The following is an 18,482-nucleotide window of genomic DNA, read 5'->3' as shown; positions in this document are numbered from 1 at the left end:
TTGAAAAGAAGATTTGAAGGAAGCGGATTTGGCTCAATGGATAGGGCATCTGCCTACCACATGGGAGGTACAAGGTTCAAACCCAGGGCCTCCTGACCCATGTGATGAACTGGCCCACATGCAGTGCTGATGGGCACAAGGAATGCCACGCAGGGATGTCCCCCGCCTAGGGGAGCCCCACATGCAAGGAGTGGGCCCCATAAGGAGAGCCACCCAGTATGAAAAAAGTGCAGCCTGCCCAGGAATGGCGCCGCACACACAGAGAGCTGACGCAGCAAGATGATGCAACAAAAAGAGACACAGATTCCTAGTGCCACTGACAAGAATATAAGCGGACACAGAAGAACACACAGGGAATGGACACAGAGAGCAGACAACTGGGGGAGGGGGAGGGAGAGAAATAAATTAAAAAATAAATCTTTAAAAAAAAAGGAAAATAAGATTTGAAATATAAGCTTATTTGAAAACAAGATAATAATAAAGGATTTATTTTTAGAAGTAGCAGTAGTCCCTTTTTACCTGGAACCTATCTATATGTGTAGTCTACAAGAATAGAGAAGCTCTTATGTCTAAAGGATCTCCACTATACTTCTATACTTAGTTTCCCCTTCCATCCATTCTTCATAAGATAACTAATTTGCCCTTATCCTACAAGGAGATCTTACTTGGAAACTATTAAAGAAAACTGAAGAAATATAGAGATATGCCTTGTACTCTCTGGAGAGTAATTACATATCAATACTTACAAATCAATATTACTAAATTCTATATTTTCATATGAAAAGTTATCATAACAGAATAGCAAGTCCGGAAGAACTACAGATAGGAAATCAGTATACAGTCTTACTAGCTAGCAGGCAAACAAACCAAAATGAACAAATTTAAAGTACCAAAATGTGACAAATACAATACAAACATTAATATTAAAAGTTAGAACTTGCAGATTTGGGGAAACAGTTATCCACAGATACATTCCTAACAGAAGTTTAAATTGGTTCAGTAATTCTGAAGAATTATTCACAATAATTCATCATAATTCTACATTAAGGATTATATTAAAGGAAATAATATAAATAATATACAAATAATTCAAAAGTAATTTACATTGATATGGATAATTCTGTATTTAATGTTCATTAGATAATTTTTCTGGTAAAATTATATAATTTAATTTTAAAAAATTAAGGACAGTGATCATGATTCTAAACTTCTTCAGAGAATGGATGATTGATATGTAGTAAAATGCAAGAGAGAAGGAATATGCTATATGGCAAATAAAAATTCTCTTTTGTCTGTTAGCTAATTGAATTGAAATAAAATCAATTTTACCTTGTTGGTAAACACAAAACCATATCTTTTTTTTTTTAAGATTTATTTATTTCTCTCCCCTTACACATAACCCCACCCCCATTGTCTCCTCTCTGTGTCCATTCACTGTGTGTTCTTCTGTGTCCGCTTGCATTCTTGTCAGCAGCACCAGAAATCTGTGTTTCTTTGTTGCGTCATCTTGATGCATCAACTCTCTGTGTATGCAGTGCCTCTGGGGCAGGCTGCACTTTTTTTGCATGGGGCAGCTCTCCTTGTAGGGTGCACTCCTTGCACATGGGGCTCCTCTATGCGGGGGACACCCCTGCATGGCAGGGCACTCCTTGCGCACATCAGCACTGTGTGTCAGCCACTCACCACACAGGTCAGGAGGCCCTGGGTTTGAACCCTGGGCCTCCCATATGGTAGGTGGACGATCTATCAGTTGAGCCAAATTCACTTCCCAATATCATATTTCTTCCATGTGGTACTCATAAAAGTATGTGATGAATGTATAGCTCATTGCTGCCTGTTAAAAAAAATTACATAGAGGAGAGGATGTAGCTCAAGTAGTTGAGTGCCTGCTTCCCATGTGTAAGGTCCCGGTTCAATTCCCAGGACCTTCTAAAAACAAAAAAAAAAAGAAACAAAAAACCCAACTCGCATTGGGGAGTGGATGTTGCTCAGTGGTTGAGCACCTGCTCCTCATGTATGTTCTAAGTTCATTCCCCAGCATCTCCTAAAAAAATTAAAATTAACATATAGAGGAAGTATGTACCTATTGAACAAAAAATTGCAAAAACTCCTTTTTCCCTTAAAAAAATTCTTACCAAGACCAGTATGCTCATGAGAAATATTGTACCAGAAGGTCTTTTTAATCTAATCTTACACAATATTTTTTGCTTCAGTGAGTACCATCTGTCAATTTTAACACTTGTGACTAAAATATTAGCCTATTTTTTAAACTTATTTCTAAACTTTGCTTTTATTCTAACAGAACTTAGTCAAATAAAATTTTACTTCATTAATACATTTAGTTTTCTTATTAGAAATATTTTACTTAACAGTAAAATTTTGTTCTGTGTATTTTAAACTAACTGTATTTTTTTCTTTCCTTTATTTTTAAAGAAGTTTTAGATTACAGAAAAGTTACATTGAAAATATAGGGGATTCCCATACACCCACCTTTTCCCCCCTCACATTTCCCCCATTAATAACTCTTTAATTAGTATGGTACAATTGTTACAATTGATGAACACATATGAAGCATTGCTACTAACCATGGTCTGTAGTTTACATTATGACTTACATTTTGCACCACACACTTTTAAAGGTTTTGACAAAATATATAATGGCTTGTACCCATCATTGCTATATCATGCAGAACAATTACAATGGCCCAAAAATGCCCCATGTTACACCTATTCTTCTCTCCTTCCCCTCAGAACCTCTGGTGACCACTATCTTTATATCAATGTTATAAGTTCTTCCATACTAGAATAATAATAAGTCTACTTTGGTCCATAGTGGTATTCTATGCTTATATTTGTTCATGCCTCAATCTTGAGGATTTTGGGATAGTGATGCCCACTCTTCTTCTAATTGAGAGGGGGCTTAGATCCCATGGCAGTGGATGAAGCTGTCTTGCTTGCAGTTGTAGATACTCTCTGATTTGGGGGTGGGCCTGTCCATCATCATCCTCATTCTGTTAGTTGTCCTGGGGAATATGATGAACTGGAGAGTAGATATTGGCTGCCACTCTGCTGAGATTCAGGACTCAACGGGCATATTTATTTATTTGTTTATTGATGCTCTTCTGCCGCTTCTATTAAAAGACCAAAAATTTAAGTCCCAGGAACATATATTTAATGGATATAGTGCTAAGTATAGGCTCAAATAAAAGGGGCAGAAGAACCATGTATAGGGAAGTTATAAATGAGTCTAACTCTGTTACAATGGGGAGATAGGTTAAGATATATTCTAAGGTAAGGCCCACAGATGGGGTGTCAATTTCCTGGGGTTTTCTGGCCTGCCTATAGCATCCAGATGTCTCTAGAACCCTCAGGAGTCCTCCTGCTTGAGGCCCTCTTTACTGTGGCAGTCCATGAGATCCTCCTGAGATGTGCATAAGCGTAACCTCTGGCATAACCTTCTGACCCACTTTGAAATCTCTTAGCTTTAAAAACTCATTTGTATTTAATATTTCCCTCTATTGGTCAAGGTCTTTTTCCAAATGTATCGCTAGATACTAACTGTGATTTACCCTTGTTTGTTTTATATTATAGTACATAGCATGGTCCATGGCACATAGTAGGCACTAAATATACGTTATCTATTCTTTCTATCTACCTCTTCTCATTTGGGTGTGCCACTCCAGCCCATTTACTGAGTGACTAGAAAAGCTGCTAGTTTTGAGAAGAGATGGAAACAGAAGGAAGCTCTGCAGTGCCACTTGGGCCATATGATCCAGCAGATGCAATGGTGTTGAAGGGTCAGTAGCAAATAGAGATGCTATCTGCATTTGGCAGGTCCCTATAGGAGAAACACAACGCACACCCTTAGGATTTTGGAGCAAAGCCCTGCCATCCCCTGCAGGTAACTACTTCCCTTTTGAGAAACAGCTTTTGGCCTGCTATTGGGCCTTAGTAGAGACTGAACACATAATCATGGGCCACCAAGTTACCATGAGACCTGAGTTGCATATCATGATCTGAGTATTGGCTGACTCACCAAACCATAAATTTGGACATGCACAGCAGCACTCCATCATAAAGTAGAAGTGATATATATGAGATAGAGCTCAAGTGGGTCCTGAAATCACAAGTAAGTTACATGAGGAAGTGGTCCAAATGTCCCTGGCCACCACGCCCACCACATTATCTTCTTTTTTCCTAGGCTACAGCTATGGTCTCTTGGGGACCCCCTTTACGATCAGTTGACTGAGGAAGAAAAACCTCAGGTCTGGTATAGATGATTCTGCATGATATGCAGATACCACCCAAAAGTGGACAGCTGCAGCACTGTAGCATCTTCCTGGGACGTCGCTGCAGGACAGTGGTGAGAGGAAGTCCTCCCAGTGAGTTGAAGTTCGAGGAATGCAGCTGATTGTTCATTTTGCTTGGAAAGAGAAATGGCTGGAGGTGTGTTTGTACACCAATTGGTGAGCTTTTGCCAAAGGTTTGGCTCGATGGTCAAGGACTTGGAAGGAACATGATTGGAAAATTGGTGACAAAGAGGTCTGGGGAAGAGATATGTGGATAGATTTTTCTGAGTGGGCAAAAAACATGAAAATATTTGTGTCCCACATTAATGCTCACCAAACAGTGACTTCAGGAGAGGAAGATTTTAATAATCAAGTGAGTAAGATGACCCATTCTATGGGTAGTAGCATTCAACTTCTTTCCCTAACCACTCTTATCATTGCCCAATGGCTCATGAACAATGTGGCCATGGTGATGGGGATGGAGGTTATGAATGGGCTCAACAAAATGGGCTTCCCCCCACCAAGGCTGACCTGGCTACAGCCACTGCTGACTCTCTAATCTTCCAGCAGCAGAGACCCACACTCAGCCTCTGATCTGGCACCATTCCCTGGCATGATCAGCCTGCTACTTGGTGGCAGGTTGATTACATTGGGCCACTTCCATCATGGAAATAGCAGTGATTTATTTTAACTGGATTAGACAAATACTCCAGATATGGGTTTGACTTCCCTGCATACAATACTTCTGCCAAAACTACCATCCACAGACTTAATAAATATCTTATCCACCATCACGGTATTCCACACAACTGTGCTTGATCAGAAGCATTATCAGAAACAATTGCTTCTGATCAAGGAAACTACTTCACAGAAAATGATGTGAGGGAATGGACACATGCTCATGGAATTCACTGGTCTAATCATGTTCCTCAACATCCTGAAGCAGCTGAATTGATAGAATGGTGGAATAGCCTTTTGAAAACACAATTATGGCACCAACTAGGTGGTAATACCTTGAAGAGCTGGGTAAATGTTCTCCAGGAGGCTAGAGATGCTCTAAATCATCATCTCTACACTGCTGTTTGTTCCATAACCAAGATTCATGGGTCCAGGAATCAAGGGGTGGAAATAGGAGTGGCACCACTCACTATTACCCCTAGTGATCCACTGGGAAAATCTTTGCTTCCTTTCCTATAATCTTAAACTCTGCTTGTCTACAGGTCTTTGTTGCAAAAGGAGGAGTGCTTCCACCAGGAAACACAACAGAAATTCCACTGAACTGGAAGTCAAGACTGCCACCTGGCCATTTTGGTCTCCTCATGCCTCTGAATCAACAGATAAAGAAAGGTGACTGGGGTGATTGATCTGACAAGGGAGAATATCACTGCCACTACACAATGGTGGTAAAGAAGAGTTTGCCTGGAATACAGGCAATCCCCTAAGGTTTCCTTTAGTAGTATCATGCCCTGTGATTAAAGTCAATGGAAAACAACAACAACCCAGTCCAGGCAGGACTAACAATGGCCCAGAATCTTCAGGAATGAAAGTCTGGGTCACCCCACCTGGCAAAGAACCACAGCTAGCTAAATTGCTTGCTTAGGATAAAGGGAACATGGAATGGGTAGTAGAAGAAGGTAGTGATAAATATGAACTTCAACCACATGCCCAGTTATAGAAAAGAGGACTGTAAAGATTATGAATGTATGTTTGTATATGTACATAAAATAAGTATCTTTTTTTCTTCCCTATCTATTCCCCTTATCATACAACATAGTAAAGAGTTGTACTAGTTTCATGTCAGAGTATTTCAGTAGGTCCGCTTTAAGAGTGACTATTATCCAGGCACTTGCCCCCAATTCTGTAAGAATTTAGTGCATTTCAGTTGTATACAGGACAGTTGAGTTTTGTTATGTGAAAAAAAAAAAATATATATATATATATGTTTCTGTCATTGTTTTTATTTAGAGATTAAATGTGGCTGACAGGTTGTCAAGGGGTGGACTGTGATGGTTAGACTAATGTGTCAAATGGTGCCTACTTGTTTGGTCTGGCAAGTATTGGGCTAATTGTAATATAAGGGCATTTCATGGACTTAATAATTGTCAGTGAGTTGATCACATAGATGGCTGGTTAAATCTACAATCAACTGAGTAGATTATCATCAGCAATGAGTGATGTCTTATCCAATCAGTTGAAGGCCTTTAAAGGAGAAGTGATATCAGCATTCAGAGAGAGACTGTCCATCTCTACCTCAGACAGACAGCTTTTTCTGGGGAATTCAAGAGGACGTTCACTGGAGTTACTGGTTTGCAGCCTGCCCTACAGAATGTGCATCCCCACAGTCATTTGAGACAATTTTATAAAATCTCATATTGTTTACCAATATCTCCTGTTGATTCTGTTTCCCTAGAGAACCCTAACTAATACACCATCCAATACAAACTTCTACCACAATGTGAATTCCCACTGTAACAATCTCAATAAAGAATTATCTAGCACTTGTTTTAACCCTTCCAGTGACAGAGTTCTTCCCATTTTAAGATAGCTCTTACTTCCATAAATTTTCTTCTATGAGAAAAAAAGTACAAGAAAAATTCCACCCCACGGATCCTGTTCTTCTGGAAGAACAATAAATAAATAAACATGATGTAAACAATAGTCCTTTAAATATTAATTTTTAGGTTTGGTTGAAAATGTCATTTTGCTTTTTCCCAAGGAAATTACTTCATTCTAGCTTCTGGTGGCTCCTTGGCCTTTGCCCTGTGTCTGTGTGTCTAAAATATCCGTCTGCCTTTCTCTCAAAAGGATACATGCCATTGCATTTAGGATCTACCCTAAATCCAGGATGATAGCATTTCAAAATATTTAACCTAATTACATCTGAAAAGATCCAAATAAATTCATATGCATGGGTTCTGGGGTTTAGGATGTGGCCATATCACTACAAATTCCTTTGTTCATTTTTAATTGAATTGTTTATCTTTTATTATTAAAATGTAAGATTTCTTCATACTTGTCCTGGATACAAGTCTCTTATCAGATACATGATTTGTAACTATTTCCTTCCAGTCTGTGACTGAGCTTTTCACTTCGATGGTATCATCTGTTACACAAAATTTTTAAATTTCGATTAAGTCCAATTAATCTATTTTTTTTTTTACTTGTCACTTTTGTGTTTGGTGTCATAGCTAAGAAAGTTTTTCCTAACCTAAGGTCACAAAATTTTACTCCTATGTTTTCTTCTAATAGTTTTATAATTTTAGCTCTTACATTTAGCTCTATGATCCATTTTGAGTTAAATTTTGTATACCATAAAGAGGATTGTGTAGGGGTCCCCAGGGGCCACTCCCAGGATCAATTATTTGCTAGAACGAACTCACTATGCTGGGAAAGTAGGACATATTGTATACGTACATAAAATAATTCATAGTACCTTCCCAGCATAGTCATACTCATGCTATGATTTATTACAGCCAGAGGATGCAAATCATAACGAGCAACAGGAAAAAGCACATGGGACAAAGTCAGACAGAAACCATGCACAAGTTTTTCTTTCTTTGTTTTGTTTTTTGAAAACAACGGGTACATTTACTGGAAAGCGCTAGAACGTCACGCGGGGAGCTCGGGCGGGCAGCCGGCGTTTCTAGGTCACGCGGGGAGCTCGGGCGGGCAGCCGGCGTTTCTAGGCCGCAGGCCGCCGGGTCTCTCTCGTCCTCAGCGGCCTCTTCGCCAGACAAGGGGGTCCCCTGAGGGGAGCGGCCCGGCCCACAGAGCCAACCAGGAAGGCGGGGAGTGGGCGCCTATCGCCCGCGACGCTGTCACTGCGTGGCTGTTCCGACCAACGTTTACACGTCCCCGGCGAAGCGCCGGCGGCTCCGCTCGCCAACGCGGCAGAAGCTTCGGCGGGCTGGGGCTCCGCGCCTGGGGCGGGCGTCTCCGCCCCGCGAAGTAGGACTTGGAGCGGGAGCGGGAGCGAGAGCCGGACGGGCGTCGGCTCCTGGAGCGGGAGCGGGAGTAGGAGCAATGCACAGGCTTTTAAGTGTCCTTTCCCAGTGGAGTCACATAAAAGTGCTTAATTCTTTCAGCAATGAGCTAGGACGGCATGTGAAAATGTTGTCTACCAGGTAAGGCCGTTAGAAAGCCAGTGCCTTGGGTTTTTATTGAGGGCTGATCACCTAGGCAACCTCTCCCTAGTAAATACCAAAATTCTAGACTCCCAAAAAGAAAGTAGGCGTTTAGCATAAACCATGTTGTTTACACAAATAGTTTAGGAACAGTGAGCCATTCTTATTAGGAAATGGTTGGAATCCTCTCAAAGTCCATGTTACCACATGTCAGTCAGCGGCCCAATTTGCAAGCAGGTCTTTTTCTTTTTTTCTTTTTTTTATTGCACATTACTCCTTTATTATACTTATCTGGGAAATAAAGTTAGTATAGTTATGCTCAAACTGAGTACTGAGCCCAAGTGGTTGGGCCAAACAACTGGAACATTATTCAAAAGTCGGACATAGTAAATAACACATTTTGACATGATCAAGAGGCATTTCACTGTCACAAAACAGTGGAGGACTGTTCATGTAACAGTGGAAGGAGGGATTCTAAAATACACAGCAGGATGAACTCCTCCTACTCCTTAGAAGTCAAAGAGCTTATCCCACAGTGGTGTTAAGGAATGGCTTATTTTCTGATGACTACACGTGGGACTATTATTTCAACTGCCACTAGAAACCCCAGAGGGTTTTTGTATTATTTATATACATTTTTTAAAAGTAAATGCAACACATAAACATTCAGGGTTGATCCCCACCTTCTGGAGCCAGCTTCTCTGGGGTTAGGGAGGAAATAAGTCATTGATGTTTTGTTTTGTTTCTCAAATTATCGTGCAGGTTACATTCATCTTCCGCTGGAATGACTAGAGCAGAGCACCCCCAGACAGGAAGTGACCTGACTACGGAATAGTACGGACTCCTGAGAACAGGCTCTTTCCTCCCCTCTTTGGTCATGACTTAGAATGGTTCCTCCCAATCTTGTGCTCAAGCAGGTCTTCAGTAAACGAGGCACTCCAGAAACCTAGGCCCTGGACTGAGGACACATGCCTCAGAGGAGCCATTCTGACCAGACTGTATGAGTGGAGTGGGTGCAGAAGACTAAATGGCTGAAATGGAAATGGAAGCCACTGGTCCCCCATCTGCAGCTACAACTTAATGCCTACAGATGTGGTCAGTGTGACAAGTATAGGAGAGAGGTGTAGAGGATGGGGATGGGCAGGGAGGGCGTTCCTTGGGATCCTAGTCTGCTAGCCTTCCTTTCTTGGCCTTGCCCTGGGCAGCCACAGCTTCTGTGGCTTTACATATGGTCTCTTCATCCCCTAGGAACTGCATGGGTTTGATTGGCTTCAAGTTCTTGTCCAACTCATAGACCATGGGAATACCAGCAGGCAGATCCAGCTCCATGATACAAGCAGGCCTTTCTAAGACTAGCAGTCTCAGGCCTGATATGTTAACTCTTCTGCACAGAAACCACCTTCATTCTTTTACATGTGACTATCTGGTTGTTCAATATCTATTTGAGAAATAGCCAAAAGAAAACAGCTAGAATGTTATCTCTTGTTTTTTATATATTAAATAGTAGGCGCAGATATATTTTTGTTGTTATATCAGTTTATTTAAATTATTTCCTATCAGCTTTTTAATCTCAAGCAGTTTTCAAGCCCTAGATCCAATCTAATTTGCCTTGACTGGTACTAAGCGGCTTCTTCTTGAGCCAGCAGGACATTTCCAAGCATGTCAATACAGATTTTAAAGTAATACCTGTTCTGACTATTCTGTGAACTGTCCCCCCGTGTCACTTATCCTTTCCTGTTTGAGCATGGTGCCAAGAAAGAAGAATCAAGGTAGAAGGAAAAAGTTAAAACAACAGAACCAAAGCCTATTTGGTTTCATGTTTCAGGAACTCCTGGCAAAATTCTCCAAAGCTGTGAAGACAGCAAGGTGGTGAATTGAATCAGAAAAGTGCAGTGGGTTTCTGTGTAGGCGCTTCCTACAATGAAACTTAATATTTGTATTACTTTCTCAAAGACAGGATTTTCTTTCTACCCCAGATTGTTTTAATGGCATTATTTAGTAAAAAGGTATTTTTATGCTAAACATTGTATTAGAACTTCTTTTTCCTTCTTTCCTCCATAGGAGTAGGGAAATGAGGACAAGAACAATTTTAAGCCCTGCCATTTCTAGATAAGAGGCAGGGAAACAAAGACATGAAGGAAATGGGTGCAGAGGTATTTAAAACTTAGAAATATTTGCAATCACATTCTCATTCCAACTTCAAGAACTTGTCTGTTAAGCTTCTAGGGCTCATGCTGTTACGTTAATATACGCTATTAAAATATTTATTCACAATTTAAGACTCTCCACCACGCCTAGATTTCTTGCCCATGGAAGTGACATTAATATTGGTAATTCAAATATTGTGTTAAATACAACATAAAAGCGCAATAATTGGAGGTGGGTATGTGTTTAAGATAAAAGAAAGGAAGAAGTTAAAAATGTTCAGGCCTATATATAAATGTTTGAATGGAAATCACATGGTTTTGGCCTTGGACACAGACTCTGTCTTCTTATATTCTCTCTACATAGGCTCATTTTCTCCACATAGGTCCTTACAAAGGTATTTTGTCTTTGTGTTTGGCCTTAGGGCCTTTCTTCTTTCTCATTGAAGGATCTAGAATCCTGATCTTCATCACTGCAGGGTTCAGTTGAAACATGTCCTCGAAGTCACTTATGTTGCTCTCCTCCAACTCCTTATCTTCCACAAATTCTCTTTTCCCCAAATCTTCCTCATCCTCCTTTTCATAGTCTTTTTCCTCAGCATCTGAAGAATCACTCTCTGTCTCCTTCTCTTCCAGGGCCTCGACTAAGGCATGAATGGGGAAGGCAGAGATGTCACTCTAGGTATCTTGTTTCAGTCTCTCCAGTAATTCCTTTTCAATGGTTCCAAATCAGTAGCTATTAATACCTTTTCCTCTTATTTTTTTCCTTCTATTCCACCTTCCCACTCAAAGGAACACATTGTCTCTGTTGCTTTAGGGTAAGTTTTCAAATTCGAATTAGGTACTGGGTGATCTTGGTGAATCTCTGCTTACATTTATGTCTAATGAAATGGGGCCAGTAAATCAGATTTTCATCTGTTTGCTCCAGTGCTTTTGAGGCAGGTTAGCCAGGGAAAAGAGAAGATGGACCACAACACAGCCAACAGACAACATAGTCTTGAGACCCCGCTAAGAACTTGATCTTAACTCTGAGGTCTGTGTTAGTCAGCCAAAGGGGTGCTGATGAAAAATACCAGAAATCTGTTGGCTTTTATAAAAGGTATTTATTTGGGGTAAAAGCTTGTAGTTATCAGGCCATAAAGCATAAGTTACTTCTCTCACCAAAGCCTGTTGCCACATTTTGGAGCAAGATGGCTGCCAACATCTGCAAGGGTTCAGGCTTCCTGGGTTCTTCTCTTCCCAGGGCTCATTTCTCTTCAGGCTCAGCTGCTCTGCTCTCTCCACAAGGCCAGCTGTAGACTATCAGGCAAATGGTTCATTTCTCTCCCTGAGGCCTCTGCAGTGTCTAATGGAGACTTCTCTCCTTCCTCATGTATCTGCTTCTCAGTGTTTTTACTTTCCAGGTTCCAGGATCAAAACTCAACTAATTCCTGTGCCTTGTTGTTTTCTCTTTGGGGCAAGTACTTTGGGGGCAGGGACTCAATGTCCTACTGTTGTAGCCCAATCAAAGACCTAATCCTAATTTAATCAAGTAAAAGTGAAACCTCTGAATTCAATACAATCTAAAGGAGTCACTTGCCCAGAGGAGCAGACAGTTTACAATCAGTATTTCTTTTTGGAATTCATCAATAATATCAAATTGCCACAAGGTCCCATTTTCTATTTCTGGGACCTCTCCTTGGCCCTGGATTTTCCAAACAGTCCTCAGCATTGGCCCCCACCATTGCTGGGGTCCCTCCCCTTAACATTAGCAAGAAGGAGGAATAATTCATAGCTTAAAAGGTAACCACACAAGACAGAGCTCACTCTCTCTCTGCCTAGAGGAGCCCACATCAAATCTTAGTGTGCATTTCTGTCCTCTTCTATTTCTCAGTAAACTCTGTTCTTTTCCCCCATTTCCCAATAAATTCTTTTTACTGGCCTAACTAAATTGGTATGTTCTTAGATTCTTTGATGAAACATAGCCAAGAACCTAGAGGAATCCAACACTTCCCTGGCTTCCCTTTCTCATAGATTTTACTGGGCCTAATCCATTCCCAGAGACACCTGGAAAAGCTTCTTGTTCTATAACCTTCATCTACAAGTAGCACTGTCCTTTTGCTTTTTGATAGTGGTGTATTGACTGTTTGCCAGGGGGCAAGATGACTGACTGCATAATAATCCAGTTAGGCTGTATTCATTTCTGCAAAAGCTCTGAGTCTTGGGTCTTACTTTGAAAGAACAAAATTGTTTGTTTCTTAGTGTATCCCAGATAATATCATCTGAGTGCATGGTGTTGATGATTCAGTGTGCAGTGTCTCCAGATATATTTTTAGCAAGCAAGTTATTAGCCACAATAATTTAACATTTATTGGTACTGTTTTTTAGTGAGATTTTTCACTAAGGAATAGTATTCTAACATTTTATTGATGAGAAAGCAGATTAGTCTGCTAAACATGCTAATCAACTAATTTTCTCTAATGGTAATGATATAGCCTGTGCATAAAGTCAAAGTTGTTTCCAAGTGTACCTAGTCCCTAAAAGTCCAAATAAGTAATATAAGGCCCTACAGTCTTTGAATGTTCAGAAAGGATGTAAGACTGAATGTGTATTCAAGTTTGCATCCAGATGGAATGTAGAAGATATGTAAATCCAAGCTGGCTTGGAATGTGGAGAATATGTGTTAAATCAAATTTACCTGAAGGAAATAACCTATCTGATACTCAGATAAAACACTGAAATAACTAACCAAAAAGCTGTTTGCATACAATCACCGTTTGTCTCCCTAATCCTATTTCCTCTGTATAAAAGGGTCCGAAAAAAGGCTATTCGGGCTCGGTTTTTATTAGGACAAGAGTCTGCCTAGTCCGCCGGTGGAAATAAACCAACTTCTTTCTCGGAGTTCTCCTGTCCTGGCCTTCAATACCGCGCACACCCGATTTCTCTACAACAATAACATTTTTCTCATTTTGTAGTAAACAATCTTCGTTGCAATGACTAACTAGCAATCACATGAAATGCCCTCAGATATTTACTCTCATGTCCTAAAAATGGGCATAGCAAGTGCTTCTTAAATATCTTATCTTTTGGATGATAAGATAAGCAGTTAATCTAACGGCTTCAAAAGGACACATCACAAGAACAAAGGGAAATAAAATCTGTTTAAAAGCAAATAATGCCATGGGAAGTGAGGCACTTGGCACACATTTTAAAAGAAACACTACTTCTGCTTTTGGAAATATATTCCAGTTTTCAATAAGTTTTTTCTTTTTATTTATTGATTTATTTTTTATGATTTATTTTATTTATTTCCCTCCCCTTCCCACCCCCCCCACCCCCAGTTGTCTGCTCTCTGTGTCCTTTCACTGTGTGTTCTTCTGTGACCGCTTCTATACTTATCAGCGGCACCGGGAATCTGTGTTTCTTTTTGTTGCATCATCTCGTAGTGTCAGCTCTCTGTGTGTGCGGCGCCATTCCTAGGCAGGTTGAACTTTTTTTCGTGCTGGGCAGCTCTCCTTACAGGGCTCACTCCTTGCGCGTGGGGCTCCCCCACGCGGGGGACACCCTTGCGTGGCACGGCACTCCTTGCGCGCATCAGCACTGCGCATGGGCCAGCTCCACACTGGTCAAGAAGGCCTGGGGTTTGACCCGCGGACCTCCCATGTGGTAAGCAAGGCCAAGTCTGCTTCCCCAATAAGTTTTTTATAAACTAGAAAAGAGAAAATACCAAAAGAAAAGCAAAATTCCAATGATATATAGAACAGTGATGCACCTGATTTTTAAATTCTACATGATTAAAATATTCGGGACAAAATATAACACAAACCAACACATACTCTGAATAAAAGTTTATCATAAAATTTTGTTCTATTTAACTAATTTTAAAAATTGATGACAATGTGTAAAAAAGATTCCAAATTTTTTTTTACATATAATACTTACATGATTGACTTTAAGAGTAAAAGGATGAGAAAGACATAGAATGCACAAACCAAATCAAAGACATAGAATGCACAAACCAAATCAATTATTTAGTGTGATAATTTGATTCACAGATCCCTGAACTCATCTGTTTATTTAATACTACAAGGCTCAAAATATGATTCAACTGCTTTATTACAGCTTATTTTGGTTTTCTAAAATACTAATTTATTTCTGAATATAAATTTCAAATTTATTATAAACTTTTTGGAAAAAAGAGAAAGGTATATTGAAATGTAAACTGTAAAAAAGTCACCATCCAAATCTAACACTGTTAATATTTTGAGATAATGCTTTCCACTGGCCATTTAAAAAACAACCACCATATACTGTTTTCAAAAAAAGTGAGTAGGGAGAAATATGAAAAAGAATTGATATTCATGACTGCATAATAATCTTTTTCAAAATAATTATATAGGAATAAGGTATAGTTAAGTAGAACCTTCACATGATGTAGGCTGTGGGTGGGGGGCTGTTCCATCTCTTCGTAGGTAACCTGAGCTGTATGTGTCCTGAGCTGTGCATTTGGGACAGTGAGAACTGCAGCCCTGCCCTTGGTAACCATGACAACAACTCCAGTTCCAGAGAAACAACTTAGGAAAGCAAACTCTATAAACTTTAAATATTCAGGGGAAATGCAAACCAAATGTGCTAAACGCTTATCTAGAATGTATGAGGTCCATGCTAAAAGCTTACCTAGGATGTGGCAGATATATGTTAATTCAAGCTTATTGAGCACTGAAACAAAGAACCATTTGGCCCTTCCTCTGTATAAAAAGACCTCAGAAATCTTGTTCCGGGCTTGGATTTTGAATGAGAAGCTCTGAGCCCAGCCGGTCATAAATAAATCCTTTTTTTCTTCCCAAAATTATTCCTGAGTCCTGGCCTTTCTGTGTGCAAATAATTGAACCTCTCTCGACTTGTACAACACACCTATTACAGCATCAGTAAACAAATGTCATGAAGTATATTATCATTAAAGGTCACTGAATTATGGAGCTTAAAAGTCTAGAATTTTAATTTAAGCTTTTGGTTTTTTTTTTCTTTTTGTTTTTGTTATAAATTAAAGGTCTGTGGTCCTTAAAAAATTGATAGGAAATAAAAACCAATCACCATCATAAAAAACAAAACAAAAAAAGCTTATTGTGAAAACTAAGGAAACAACATTTTAGAATTCAATAGAAAACAAGACATTAGAACATTGTGAACATCTTTTTGACATTTCTTAAAGTTACGTTTATATTTGTGCAGGTACAAAAAAAATATATTAATGCTATTAAGAGAAAACATACTCTTTAAAAATAATTGCTTGTATGATCTGAACAGAAGGGGATCAGACTTTAGGCAGGTATAAGTTACCTTATTTAAACAACTATATTCTAACTATATAAAATGTGTCAGGCCTGATGGTAGACCTAATTTCTCTGTGGGATGAAGTATCTGGGAAGAATAAGATCAACAACGACCCCAGAAAAGAAGGGGAAGAACATGAATTACATTCCACCGAAGCTGGTGGAAAGTTGAGAATGTGTCAAAATCACCTTTGTATCCCCAGCACCCAGCAGAGTGCCTGGTCCATTACTGATGTAAGCCCTCAGTGACATAGGTTGAATGAATGAATTGATTCATTCAATTTGAATTTGAATTATGAGAAAAGATGTGAGTTTGTCACGGGTTGGCAGGCTTGTGGGTGGGCACCCAGGTTCAAGGAGGCTTAGAATCCTTAGGAGCACTGCAGTGTTGACCGCAGCTTCCCCACAGGCTTTTCATCATCCTGGATTGGATTTTCCAGGACAAACATGAAATCCTTACTGTTTTGAAATTAAATGGCTTAAGAGAAGAGTAAAAAGATTAACTGTATTTTGGGGTAAAGGCCAGAGAATCTCACCTCCATCTGGCGGTGCTATCAATGCCAAGTCTACAGAGTATCCTTTTTCAATTTTTACTTACTTCTGATTTTGTCACATAAATTCATAATCTTAGCAAATCAATAGATTAATAAAAATAAGAAAATAAGAAAATCAACCTTCTACATTATCAAGACTCCCATAATAAAAGGCATAAATTCAGTCAGAATGCAATAGAGAGAAGCAGGATCATTGAAAACAAGGATTTTAGGGTTTCACCTTCAAAAGAATGTTGAGCTAAAAATATTTAATATAATCTTCCCAATTCTAATGATAAAATTTTCACTAATGAAATTGTAATCTCTTTTCTGAACCCTAGCATTTGGTAGCTTGATCTAGATAGGATTAAAAAAATCTCCCTTACTAAACAATGCAACAAAATAGGCCCAAGTGCATTTGGGCATTTAGTATTTGATAGAGGTAATTTTTCAAAAGAATGAAGAAAAGATGAATTATTCCAAAAGTCCAAAAGTAATGTTGGAACAACTAGCAAGATATTTGGTAAGAAAAATAAAAGCTAGATATCCATGTTATTTTCATGCCATATTTAAATCCAAATGCATAGTAGATGGTAATATAAAAATGAAATTTATATAAGAATTCTGGGAGAAATATATATATATATATATATATATATATATATATATATATATATATTTAATACTTATGGGTAGAGGAATGCCCTCGAGATAAATACATAATTCAAAGGCAAAAAAAAAAAAGAAGGAAGACTGATAAATAAGATTACCTTTAAAAAATACCTTGAGGCAAAATTCAATATAAAGTCAAAACCAAGTGGCAAACTGGAGAAAAAGTTTGTAATACCAATAAGCAAAGCTAATTTTCATAATATATACAAACTTCTCATGAATCAGTTTGTAAAAGGTAAACAACACCTATTCACATAAAACAGAAGCAATTCATATAAAAAACTATGGCTTATAAATATAAGTGATAATCATCAGTATCACTCATGCAAAAAGAAACTACATTAAAATGAGATAATGTTTCAGCAACCAAGTTGGAAAAGATTTTAAAATTTAGATACATATTGTATTGAGCAAAGATAGCATATATTTTGCTACAATCTCTTTCAGGGGAAATATCTGTCAAAAAGTAAAAGGCAAATTTAAATACTAGAAGGAGCAATTGCATTTCTAGGAATTTTCCCTACAAATCCTAGCAAAGATGTACAAGGATATATGTAAAGAAATGTTGATGCACAATCATTTGTAATACCAAAGAACTTAAAACAATGTAAATATCCATCAGTAAAGTCTAAATTATGGTCTATTCATATGAAGGAATATTATGAAACTGATAAAAAAGAATGAAATAGTCCTGTATGATGATCTTCAAAATATATCATTCAATAAAAAATAGGTAATAAAAGTATAGGGTACTCCTATTTGCATTATTTTACAAATTTATGGTATAGCTACACATTTGAAATTTCTGGTAGGGTATACAAAAATGTATTGACAATATTTATTTTTGGATTGTGGGACAGGAAGGGAGGAGACAAGAAGTAATGATTCATGTCACATTATTGTGAACTTTTTTTGTGTGTCATATACATATGCTGTGTTCATTTAAACTTACCTGTTAATAGATGCTATATTTCCAGTTCCAAAAAACTGTTGTCACTAAGAAAAAAATCTGAGTTAAGGAAATGCCAGAACAACTCAGAATTCATAACAAATTACTTTTTCATTTTTAGAAGATATACCAGTTCTCTTATGAAGATACTTTACCTGTTTAACTTTCCATTTGCTCAATACGATTGTTTTAAATGACTGTTCCATTGCAGCTCCTTGGGTCAGCTTTTGAAAGAACCAAGCAATATGCCTGAAGAAGCAAGGTGCTGGAAACAATGAGGCCTGGGAGGTTCCCTGCACACAGTCATGAGTAACCTTAGGCAAACCTTTCTATCGATCCCATTTTCCTCTTCTCTAACATGAGGGAGTTATTTGTAGTTGGCTGCTAGGAACTTTTTCAAAAGGAGGATGTAGACCTACTGCATGGAACAGACATTTTCAGTTGAAATACAGGTCCCATT

General features: G+C 38.7%; 1 pseudogene; it reads right to left on the bottom strand.

Moving 5' to 3' along the window:
* Nucleotides 1–10,867: 10,867 nt before the first annotated feature.
* LOC101417356 (protein MAK16 homolog pseudogene) lies at nt 10,868–12,827 on the bottom strand (annotated as a pseudogene).
* Nucleotides 12,828–18,482: the final 5,655 nt, after the last annotated feature.

This window comes from Dasypus novemcinctus, chromosome 16 (assembly GCF_030445035.2).
Source record: "Dasypus novemcinctus isolate mDasNov1 chromosome 16, mDasNov1.1.hap2, whole genome shotgun sequence".
NCBI lineage: Eukaryota > Metazoa > Chordata > Mammalia > Cingulata > Dasypodidae > Dasypus > Dasypus novemcinctus.
The sequence above is the reverse complement of the archived record's forward strand: the minus strand, read 5'-3'. Positions and strand labels throughout refer to the sequence as shown.